We start from the raw sequence: 13,111 nt of genomic DNA on the forward strand, positions 1-13,111 counted from the left end.
TAAAAATGCAGTTTTTTGGATTATGGGTGATTTCAACCTACCTGATATAAATTGGAAAACACTAACCATAGATAAACACCAAAACCTTAAGGACATAAATGAGCTTTTCATAGAAACTTTACACAACCTAAGTTTAGATCAAATCATTAAAAAGCCAACTAGATTAAACAACACATTAGATCTCTTCTTAACCAACAGACCTGGATTAGTAGTTGATTATGATATTATCCCTGGTCTATCAGACCATGAGATCATAAAAATACACAGTCAGATAAAAGCAGTAGCCAATACAAAACCCAAAAGAAAAATCTTACTCTGGAATAAATGTAACCTAACACAACTACACCAAGCTGCATTAAACTTTCAACAAACATTCTTGTTAGAAAAAGACATTAACCAACCAGTCGATGACCTCTGGAATTTCATTAAAAACCATCTTAAAAGCATTATAGAAAATCATATACCAACTAAATACACATCAAACAAAATAAATAAATGCTGGTTTAATAATAGACTAAAGAAGCTTTGTAAACAGAAGGAAAACCTATATAGAAAATTTAAAGAAACTAATGCAGAAAGAGTTTACAAAAAGTATATAAAAATTAAACACTTAACCCAAAAAGTAAGCAGACAACTGCAGAGTGAATACATAAACAATGTAATATCTAAAGATAACAACAAAAACCTATGGTCATACATTAAGTCTAAGAAAATGGAAACAACAGGCGTAGCGCCATTAAAAGATGAACATAACATAATACATAATGATAATGAAACTAAAGCAAACATTCTAAACAAATACTTTGCATCAGCATTCTCAGCCCCAGGAGACAAAGACATATTACTGAATTTGAACCAAGTAGACAACATAGAAGATATAGTAGTACAAGAAAATGGAATTCAAAAACTATTAGCCAACACCAAACCAAATAAAGCTTCTGGACCTGATGGTATTCCAGCTAGATTACTCAAAGAACTAAGTAATGAGCTAGCCCCAGTGTTCAAAATACTCTTTCAGGCTTCACTTAACCAGTGCAGAGTACCAAAGGACTGGAAAGAAGCTAATGTCACCCCCCTATTTAAAAAAGGAGAAAAATCTGACCCAGGAAACTACAGACCAGTATCACTTACCAGCATCACATGTAAAATCCTAGAACACATAATATGTAGCAACATCATAAACCACTTAGACAAACATAATGTCCTCACACCATACCAACATGGCTTTAGGAAATATAGATCATGTGAAACACAACTAATAGGACTAATTGATGATTTTTCAAAAGGTTTAGATAATAGTGAACAAATAGATGCTATCTTACTAGATTTTTCTAAGGCTTTTGACAAAGTTCACCACCATAGTTTGCTTAAAAAATTAAAATATTTCGGCATTAATGGTCCACTGCATCAGTGGATTAAAGACTTTCTGATAGGGAGAGAACAAACTGTAATAATAAATGGTTCTAAATCAACACCGATAACAGTAAACTCAGGTGTACCTCAAGGAACAGTCTTGGGTCCACTACTATTTTTAATTTACATAAATGATTTACCAAATTGCATTACTTCAGGAACAAAAGTCAGATTATTTGCAGACGATTGCATAATATATAGAACAATAAAAACAACACAAGACACAGATATTTTACAAAGAGAATTAGATGAATTACAGAAATGGGAATCAAATTGGAGCATGTCTTTCCACCCAGAAAAATGTCAGTTGTTAAGAGTAACAAAAAAACTAAAACAAATTAATTCCACTTATCTTATTCATGGCAAACCAGTAACACAGACTAAAAACGCAAAATACCTAGGTGTTATAATAAATGAAAAACTGTCTTGGAATCCACATATTGATGAAACTACAAAAAAATCAAACAAAGCATTAGGATTTATTAAAAGAAATTTGTATAAATCAAATAAGAACATAAAACTAAAATGTTATTTAACCTTGGTTAGGCCAATAATAGAATATGCATCCTCTGTTTGGGACCCCTCAACTCAAGAAAACATTAAGAAACTAGAACAGACACAAAATAGAGCAGTGCGATTCATAACAAACGAATATTCACATTTGACTAGAGTAACACCTTTAGTAAAATCACTTAATTTAGAAAGCCTTCAGGACAGAAGGCTCAAAAGTAAAGTAGCAATAATACATAAAACACTGAACCATAATCTTCAAATACAAAAACAAAATTTAATAAAATACTCTGAAAGACACAAAGATAAAGGCACATTCCTCGTCCCATATGCTAGGACAAATTTGTACAAATACTCCTTCTTCCCTAGTGCTATTAGAGCATGGAATGGGTTGCCTGAGCTAGCCAGGAAAACCAGTGACTTGGCAGAATTTAAGTCATTGGTTAATATGCATGACTAAATGCATGACGCGTAGGACGAAATCATCTTCTTTTTTGAAGTAACGTCTGTATTATATAAGATAAGATAAGTACTTTTTTTTCTTATTTTCTAAATCAGAAGTATTTTAGCCAAGTACTTTTTTTTCTTATTTTCTAAATCAGAAGTATTTTAGCCAAGTACTTTTTTTTCTTATTTTCTAAATCAGAAGCATTTTAGCCAAGTACTTTTTTCTAATTTTCTAAATCAGAAGCATTTTAGCCAAGTACTTTTTTTTTCTTATTTTCTAAATCAGAAGTATTTTAGCCAAGTACTTTTTTTTCTTATTTTCTAAATCAGAAGTATTTTAGCCAAGTACTTTTTTTTCTTATTTTCTAAATCAGAAGCATTTTAGCCAAGTACTTTTTTTTCTTATTTTCTAAATCAGAAGCATTTTAGCCAAGTACTTTTTTTTCTTATTTTCTAAATCAGAAGCATTTTAGCCAAGTACTTTTTTTTCTTATTTTCTAAATCAGAAACATTTTAGCCAAGTACTTTTTTTTCTTATTTTCTAAATCAGAAACATTTTAGCCAAGTACTTTTTTTCTTATTTTCTAAATCAGAAGTATTTTAGCCAAGTACTTTTTTCTTATTTTCTAAATCAGAAGCATGTTTTGCTAACTATTTATTCTTATTTTCTAAATTAGAAGCATTTTAGCTAACTATTAATTCTTATTTTGTAAAAGAGTTAGCTCTGTGGTCATTGTTAGAGTTGTTGACATGTCAATGTCTAGTGTGACAGATTGGTTGAAATGTATGACAAAAGTTGGGGAAATAACTGACAATAGTGTGCAAACATAATTGTCATGTCCGTAGGAATAACAGCAAACAAATAGGACTAGGTCTCCACAGAAAGACATACAGTTGATTTGACAGTTTATGTGAAAGTTGACATTTTTATTGTAAGATAAAATTTTACATTTATTGTGACAGATTGTTACAAGTTTTACATCCTCTTGTCTATACCTCTTCTCTTAGTGGCGGGACAAAGAACGCAAGATAAGGTTCACTTACACAGTCTGCAGACGAGGGAGTAGTTTATATTTGGGTATAGCGTAAAGAGGTGCGGTACTCGTCAGAACCTGTTCAGTGTAGATCTGCAAAGATGAGATGGAATGACATTTGGACCTGATGGTATTCCTGGTTTCCTCGTGAAGCATTTTTTGTTTCTGCTCAAGTCCGAAACTTTAGGAAGGGCGCAGTAATTTTATTTGTTCTGGTCTACAACTGTAATCGCACCGGATGTAGTCGAAGCTATTGAACAATAAGCACCGATACAATAAGGTCACATTAGCATTAACCGATACTAAACTGTCTGTTACGTGCGCATCGCAGTGTAAATGTGGAATGGTGCGAATGCGTGTTGAAAGGAGACCAAAATGGAGGAATAGAAACAAAATAGTGTTTACAGTGTTAATTAAGATTACATTATTTATAAACTATGATTTTGTCGTTTTGGTGTTAGTGTATTGCTAAAAGAGTCTCATTATAGAATAAGACGTTAGACTAGCATTAATCAGAACAGTATTGTACTTTTTTTTTTTTATCTTAAACACAAAACGCACCGATTTTAAACCCACGGGGTCTTCGAGCTATACAAAATGGTTGAGAAGCACTACCGGATAGACAGGAATGCTTTGTTGGCATATATTAGTTAAATAATTACAGACGCTTTCTTTTTTTTTTTAATAATTGAAATAGAATCGCTGCGGTAACACTTTTTAAAAGGTGAAGTTAAAAAAAAACAACACATTTTGTCAACTTTAAGAAATATGAATCCGATGCATAGAAAATTGATTAGGGCCTATCTATTTATACGGACTCGAAAGCAAGCCTTATTATTATCTATTTATTATAATTTATAGACATCTATCTGCGATTTCATGCTGATTATCAGATTGTCATAAATATAATCTGTTCTAAAGATGGTTGATGTCATGTTACAATGTTGCTTTTTTTTATGATAACTGGATCAGTGGTTATCAAACGAAATCAACTTGACACGCCATTACTGTTTTATAGATATATATTACCTTTATTAGATGTCTAGTCCTAAAATCTTTAACTATTCATTGAAAAACAAAACTTAAACAGATATTCACATAAAGCTGTTCGGATCCAAAGATTAAAGCGGAGTGCAGTATTCCACGTGGCTACGCCGTCCTAGCTGTGACCTACATACTTGTCTATCAAGGGTCTTAATTTTTTCTATTTGCATTCTACGCCGGTCTTCGGCAAAACAGGTACGTAACCTACTTAAGACTATAATTTAACGGTACATAGACCATTTGTATGACCTGTATAAAGTACAAACGATGCCATTTATAATTTATACATGTAGGCCTAAAAAAAAATCTTCAAGTATGTAGGCTATCATAAAGTCAAAAGTTTATTTGGAAACGTAGTGTTTATTCCATGGTGCAGATTCTCTGTATTCACTGTTTCTGTGGTCGATAATAAATGATGGAGCAATATGCTCCTCACAACGGTGTCGGCGGGCCGTAAGTATTTCTCTGTATTCACTGTTTCTGTGGTCGATAATAAATGATGGAGCAATATGCTCCTCACAACGGTGTCGGCGGGCCGTAAGTATTTCTCTGTATTCACTGTTTCTGTGGTCGATAATAAATGATGGAGCAATATGCTCCTCACAACGGTGTCGGCGGGCCGTAAGTATTTCTCTGTATTCACTGTTTCTGTGGTCGATAATAAATGATGGAGCAATATGCTCCTCACAACGGTGTCGGCGGGCCGTAAGTATTTCTCTGTATTCACTGTTTCTGTGGTCGATAATAAATGATGGAGCAATATGCTCCTCACAACGGTGTCGGCGGGCCGTAAGTATTTCTCTGTATTCACTGTTTCTGTGGTCGATAATAAATGATGGAGCAATATGCTCCTCACAACGGTGTCGGCAGGCCGTAAGTATTTCCTCATCTAATGCCAGGCACTCATTCAAATTCAGTGGGACTAAGACAGAAACCTGAATTTAAAATCTAGACTTTATTCCTGGGCATTAAATGTGTTTTTTCCCACTCTCCAATGAATTAAACATTCTGTGAAGGCCAATATTAATTTTCATGTAATTTCATGATACAAAAGTATGGACAGCCTAATACTTACACCACCGCATTCTTTAAAAAGTTATATATTTTCTCTACGTTCACTTAAGGTTTAATTCTATCAGCCTACAATGGATAACTTTTGACGTATTCTTAGGGATACAATGAATCGCTAGGTCTGGGTCTGATTTAAACCTAGTTTAAGAACCGTTTTTTTCTGCTGTGTGTGAGAAGAGAGATAAAACAGGTCTTGTGTCGGGAAACATGTTCCTAATCTAGGGGCCGACTTGGTCTCTGGGTTTCTTTCTAGTTCAAGGGAAGAAAGGATGTTACGAAATTGATACAAGGCCTAAGTTGTGCGCGCGTGTGTGCGTGAACCAGACTGAGTGTTTGTATGCTATGCGTTTTATGATTTTATTTTTGTGTTTCAGTCGCATGTGAGTGTGAATATTTATTGTAGATCAAGACAAAGTGTCGTGAGCATCATTTCTTTATGAGATTAGGATTTGAAAGCACAAAGGTAAGGACTTAATTGACAAAGCGCTTTAATATTCAAACAAAATTAGCACCACGTGAATCATTGGATGGACATTATTTGCATGCGGCGTTGCGTGTCTGAACTTTTAAAACATTTTTACGCAATTCAATTTAAAAAATTAAATTTTAAAAAAGTTTAAAAAGGTAAGATAAAATACTCTTGGATATATGATCCTCTGTTTCTAGCCTATTAGCAGAGGGTATCGTGTGGCCAGCACAACGACTAACTTTACATCTCCAACGCTAGTTTAGTAGGTTTTCCTAAAAATTGCGAAATTTTAACATCTGTCTTCACCAAGATTCGAACTCCAGGTCCCTCGGAAGATAGGCGCTTTACCACTCACCCAGCACGGCACAGTTTTTTAAAAAGAAACCATCCTCAAGCCCACAAAAAAAAAAACACATATGAGTGACATAAGTGAAAAGAAAGAGAAAGAGGTCGAGGAAGACGAGAAGAAAGATAATACAAATTGAAGAGATGTCAAACAAATGCCACATTAATGTCCACTATCTATTTAGGACAAGAAATCTAAAAATGTTGCTCAGTACGACGCATCCACCCGAAGGTTGGCTTATTACCAGAATGTATGGCTTATTACCAGAATGTATGGCTTATTACCAGAATGTATGGCTTATTACCAGAATGTATGGCTTATTACCAGAATGTATGGCTTATTACCAGAATGTATGGCTTATTACCAGAATGTATGGCTTATTACCAGAATGTATGGCTTATTACCAGAATGTATGGCTTATTACCAGAATGTATGGCTTATTACCAGAATGTATGGCTTATTACCAGAATGTATGGCTTATTACCAGAATGTATGGCTTATTACCAGAATGTATGGCTTATTACCAGAATGTATGGCTTATTACCAGAATGTATGGCTTATTACCAGAATGTATGGCTTATTACCAGAATGTATGGCTTATTACCAGAATGTATGGCTTATTACCAGAATGTATGGCTTATTACCAGAATGTATGGCTTATTACCTGAATGTATGGCTTATTACCAGAATGTATGGCTTATTACCAGAATGTATGGCTTATTACCTGAATGTATGGCTTATTACCAGAATGTATGGCTTATTACCAGAATGTATGGCTTATTACCCGCATGTATGGCTTATTACCAGAATGTATGGCTTATTACCAGAATGTATGGCTTATTACCAGAATGTATGGCTTATTACCAGAATGTATGGCTTATTACCAGAATGTATGGCTTATTACCAGAATGTATGGCTTATTACCAGAATGTATGGCTTTATTTTTTGTCTTATTGGCAGAATTTAAGTCATTGGTTAATATGCATGACTAAATGCATGACGCGTAGGACGTAATCATCTTCTTTTTTGAAGTAACGTCTGTATTATATAAGATAAGAAGAAGATAAGATAAGATATTACCCGCATGTATGGCTTATTACGGGTTTGTGTAACATATATATATATATTCCCCTTTTTAAAATCTTGTTTTTATTTACTGAGTTCTGTAGTAGGGCCTAGTCTAGTTTTTTGTTTGTTTGTTTTTTAAGCTATTACAAAGTAATGGTAAAGACGGTGTGTGGCGTTTTTCTGAAGTCTACGAATAGAACAAAACATCTAACTAAGAAGAATACCCATAATTCCTCTATTTTGTTTTATCAATGGAGGTATGTCATCTTTTTTGCGGAAGTGCCACTTTGTACGACACTACCAGCTGACTCTGGACATATCTCTTCAGCCAGATGTGACGAGAGGGTTGCGCAGAAATAGAAATTTAGCGCCAGTAACTCGGATCTAATTAAGAGATAATCTACATTCCACGCAGGTAAAATGCAATCGCTTAACACATTGACCTTCCATCATGGAGGCTCAAGTTCGAATTCAAAGTCCAGCAATTTTTTTTAACCTCGCTTATATCAAAGCGCGAACAGTACTCTTGTCAACATGTTGATTGCAGACACCTTATAGACCAGGGCAGTAACTTAAAGCTTTGAAACTTAAAATATTTTTTTTTGTTTTTAAACGTATTTTTTAAAAATGTATTGTACAAATACAGAAGTTCGGGACACATTATGATGTTGGATGGCCAATAATGGAATATGCATCCTATGTTTGGGACCCCTCAACTCAAGAAAACATTAAGAAACTGGAACAGACACAAAATAGAGCAGTGAGATTCATAACAAACGAACATTCACATTTGACTAGAGTAACACCTTTAGTAAAATCACTAAATTAGAAAGCCTTCAGGATAGAAGACTCTAAAGTAAAGTAGCAATTATACATAAAACACTGAGCCATAATCTTCAAATACAACAACAAAATCTAATAAAATACTCAGAAAGACACAAAGATAAAGGCACATTCCTCGTTCCATATGGTAGGACAAATTTGTACAAATGCTCCTTCTTCCCTAGTGCTATTAGAGCATGGAATGTGTTGCCTGAGCTAGCCAGGAAAACCAGTGACTTGGCAGAATTTAGGTCATTGGCTAATATGTATGACTAAATGCATGACGCGTAGGACGTAATCATCTTCTTTTTTGAAGTAACGTCTGTATCATATAAGATACGACACGATCCTATGCCTGCCAGTGTTGACTTGTAAAAGTACAAACTCATTTGTTATCTTTTCCTGAGATCTGATACCCAGCATTTTTCTCTAGCATTTATGAGAGTAAATATTCTTGGATTCTTATTTCTAATGGATAGGATATGTATTAGAGATGTATTAGACATGTATTAGAGATGTATTAGACATGTATTAGAGATGTATTAGACATGTATTAGAGATGTATTAGACATGTATTAGAGATGTATTAGACATGTATTAGAGATGGGAAACGAACCGAACTCGAACCTCACTTACGACCGAACCGAACCCGAACTTTAAAACTGATAGATACGAACCGAACCGAACGAACTGTCCTTACTTTGACCGAACTGAATCAAACCTTTTGCAATATTTTTTAGTTAAAAAATTAATAAATTCAAACTTAGTTTCAGTGAGAGGATTTTTTTTTACCAGTTATTTTTAATTTTTGGAAAACTGAGCTGGATCATTTTGAGTTGTCTTTTTTTTTTTTTATTCACGCCGAATGGTACCGTAACATTTAATATTTGTGCGTTAATGAAATGGGAGAGTCGAAGAAAGGAATGTAGAAGTCAGGAAAAGTGGACAGATCTTTGCCTTTTTATGGAGCACTAAAATAAGCCAATATTTGTTATTGGTACCGGGTATTGGGATGTTAAAACAATTATTTAAACTTTAAATAATTGTTCGCAGTACGAAAAGCAATTTTCAAATCACAGAAAAGATAATCTGCTATGAGGAACATGCATTGGGACCACCACTGGCAAAGAACTGTTCAAAGACGTTTCAGACTTCATAGAAGGGGAGCATTATGAAAACAAAAACATAAACAAATATTGCGGCATTCTTAGTTTGAGCCACCAAGAAAACAATTGCCAAAAAACGCCTAGAGATTAGAGGATTGACGAGAATATTTACCAAGAAGGAACAAGAAAATTAGTCGGCGGTAAGAGCATGGTACAGAGTTGCTCACATTTTAAGTAGTGAAATGAAGCCTTTTTATTCGACATGCGGGGAATGCTTTAGAGGGGGTTACTATCAGTGATGGAAGAAATGTGTCATGAAAGTAAGAATGCAGTTGAAGCCGCCACTCTTTTTTCGCATGACAATTAGAAACCTCAATTAAAAACTAAGAGATAGAGCAGCAGAACTGGAAACGTTTACCATTAGCGCCAGCATATCTGAAAGCGTTCAACTCTTGCTACTTGATCGTAGTACGAAAAGCAATTTTTAAATCACAGAAAATATATCTGCTATGAGAAACATGCATTTGGATCACCACTGGCAAAGAACTGTTCAAAGAAGTTTCAGACATTATAGAAGGGGAGGCTTCTTTCTTTTGGGAAGAATTAGTGGGAGAGACTACTGATACCGTCAGAAGTATGGTTTGATGACATAGCGAACTGGCAGTCAGAGTTATTAGAAAAATTGTCATGTCAAACGTAACCTTTGTGGCAAGTTGAATCAACGAAAATAAACGAAAATACAGCTCTTCATTTAGCAGACGGAAAGGTGCAAAACCAATGTGGCGTAATCGCCCCACTGACGAGCATCTAGAGTCAATGCTTCAACTTGGTGTCTTATCAATGCAGTGGGATCTTCAGACGTTTGGTTTTGGATAAACTTCCTGCATCCTTGAATTAGTGTAAATATTATATTCACCAGGCAGGCGCGGTTGCTGTGTGGTAAAGCGCTTGGCTTGCAATTCCGATGGGTCCTAGGTTTGAGTCTTGGGATCTTAAGGTCGCTTCTGAGTTCACCAAGCTGTTAATGGGTATCTGACGTTAGTTGGGGAAAGGTAAAGGCGGTTGGTCATTGTGATGGTTACATGACACCCTGCTCGTTAACCGTGGACCAAACAAATAGATCATCTGCTCTATAGAGTCTGAAAGAGAAACTTTAAAAAAAATTATATCCACGGGTTTCTAATAAAAGTGCTTTATTTTTTTTTTATGTAATGTTTTTTTTTTTTTTTGTATCCTTTCTGTCATGTGCGACACTATTGTTGGTAATTAAATGGCCCACCGCCGCCAACCGGTGTTTTATCTAATTAATAATAAAATAAAAAATTATTACATGTACCTAATTTTGCTATTACCTAATTTCATAACATCGAACGGAACCCGAAATTTAGACCTGACCGAACAGAACCGAACCCGAACTATAATCGTCATTGAAACCGAACCGAACCCGAACATAAATCTGACCGAACCCGAACTTTAAAATTCCCATTCGTTCGATTCCCATCTCTAATATGTATATGTGATCATAGAAATCATAATAAGACAATGGCGGATGTGTGTGCGTGTGTTTTATCGCGGTGACACAGTTACACATATATCTTATAGACTAATCATAGACTACTTGAAAAAACAAATGTGTGCATTACACGTGGGTGTGCTACAACATTCTACAGTTTCCTGTAGTTATAGTGTACAGTTTCCTGTAGTTATAGTGTACAGTTTCCTGTAGTTATAGTGTACAGTTTCCTGTAGTTATAGTGTACAGTTTCTTGTACTTAATGTCAACAATTTATGGCAGCGTCTTTTGATAGCTAAGACAGTAAGAACTAGTGTTGAAAATATTACAAACACTAGCACACTAGTTGACATTTATGAGCCTCTACACTAGACTACCAATATCTACCTATCTTGTGTTCTTTCCCAATGTAGGCCTACTCGATGTGGCTCACAGCTGTATATAAGGATAGGCAAAGTGAAGATACTAACTAGTTGAAGAAAGAAAAAAAAATACATACATCTAGACTTTGACTAGTGTGTCAATTTATAAACAGCGATGGGCTTACAACTTTTGAGAATAGACAGTCCCTTCATTGAAAGAGATTATATCCAAGGCATAAGACAGAGTGGAATGGAGCAAGACGGTCAACAGATCTATTGTGGTGCCCCAAAAGGCTAAGAGATAGGTGAAGGTAAAGCCGACCGTATATAATGGAGGTCCGGTAAGAGGTCAAAGCAACACGAACATCAAAGATATTTTAATAATTCGACAGCAGTGCGCGTGAACCGGCACCTTCGACATGGTCACGGAGGTCACGGCGTGAACAGCTTGGCAGTGTGGTGCTTCGGACTGTAGTCAGGATGGTCCGAAGTTCGAAGCTTCTCCCCAGGAAGTTTAGAGTAGGACGTTAGAATCAGGGGCGTAGCTAAGAATTTTCCATCGATTGGGGGCCCGGAGGGCTTGGCCTCTTTGGGGGCCCCTGCAGTTGCTTAATATTAAACTTTCAATGTAAAAAACACTCATTTGGGGGCCCCCCTCAAGTGGGGACCCGGGGGGGATTTTGAAATTCTCCCCCTCCTGCCCCCACTTTAGCTACGCCACTGGTTATAATTGTTCTGAAATAAAACAAGAAAAACAACAAAAAAAAATACTTTACCCATGACTAATGACCAATTGTGGCCTGCCCTACTCTGTAATTTTGTAACAAACGGTTTAAACAATCAATAAGTTTCCTTAAACTATCCTGCACGTCATCTCAAATTGTATGTTCACTTCAATGGTCTCGGGTTTATACCCAGAGTCAGCATCAATGTTGTTTGTTTTCCAACTGATACAATGACTTCACTTCAATGGTCTCGGGTTTATACCCAGAGACAGCATCAATGTTGTTTGTTTTCCAACTGATATAATGACTTCACTTCAACAATGAACTTGCCCAACAGACAACATGAACAAGTTGAAAGTAATTCATCGCCTAGTGAATGTTTGTTTTAACTTTAGCATGTAACAACCTTTCATTTAGTGGTCATTGCGAGAGTATCGTTTAGGTGACATAAGTAACAACGACAATGTCTTAGCAGTACATACATTTTTAAGAAAACAAAAGCCTTTACCTCGACCCACAGATTCCAAACGAGACATTAGACCTGTTGGACAATGCAATTTTAGCAAAAATACTAAAGGAGATACAATCGGCGCCATTTTTCTCTATCATGGTTGACAGCACTCAAAGAGAATTACAAATGTATTAAATTTTATTTTCTGAAAATGTTTGGTGAACTCCGATGACACATACAAAAAAAAAAAATCGCAATCAGGTTTTCATATTTGTGAAAACCACAAATCTGCATGATTGACTGAACAAATACTCTAAAGTAATAAAATATCACAATCTTTCTTTGAATTACTTACGATGCCAAGGCAATGTTGGTTTTTCAATATGAGCGGACAGTACAACAGCCTTTTGGTATTGTTTCGACAAAACCAGCCCCTTGCGCATTATGTTCACTTTGTTAAACAACAGTACGTGAAGATGGTCTTCAATGATTCTGTCAGCTGTGTTCATGAACTTGCATTAGAATGTCTTTTAGTAAATGCACCGATACATACAAACTACTGGATTTCATTGTCACACAAAATATTTGTCAATTTTTGGGGGGAGGCAATCAACATATTTTTGAACCCGCCTCAGGACATAACGAAACATTCGGAGAATCTGTTACTAAAGTTAATCAAAACTAACACACATACACTGACACACACAGATCTTCCAACACAAACTAAATC

The 13,111-nt window shown here is 35.5% G+C and overlaps 1 protein-coding gene across 1 annotated transcript in view; it reads left to right on the forward strand.

The window, feature by feature from the left end:
• Positions 1-5,762: 5,762 nt before the first annotated feature.
• Positions 5,763-13,111, forward strand: part of LOC106074618 (choline transporter-like protein 2) — a 77,691-nt gene continuing 70,342 nt past the window's right edge. Inside the window, exon 1 of the mRNA XM_056042839.1 lies at positions 5,763-5,982. The gene's annotated coding sequence lies outside the window, so the exon portion shown is untranslated. The remainder of the gene's footprint in view (positions 5,983-13,111) is intronic.

The sequence above is a fragment of the Biomphalaria glabrata genome, chromosome 9, assembly GCF_947242115.1.
Source record: "Biomphalaria glabrata chromosome 9, xgBioGlab47.1, whole genome shotgun sequence".
Taxonomy (NCBI): Eukaryota; Metazoa; Mollusca; class Gastropoda; family Planorbidae; genus Biomphalaria; species Biomphalaria glabrata.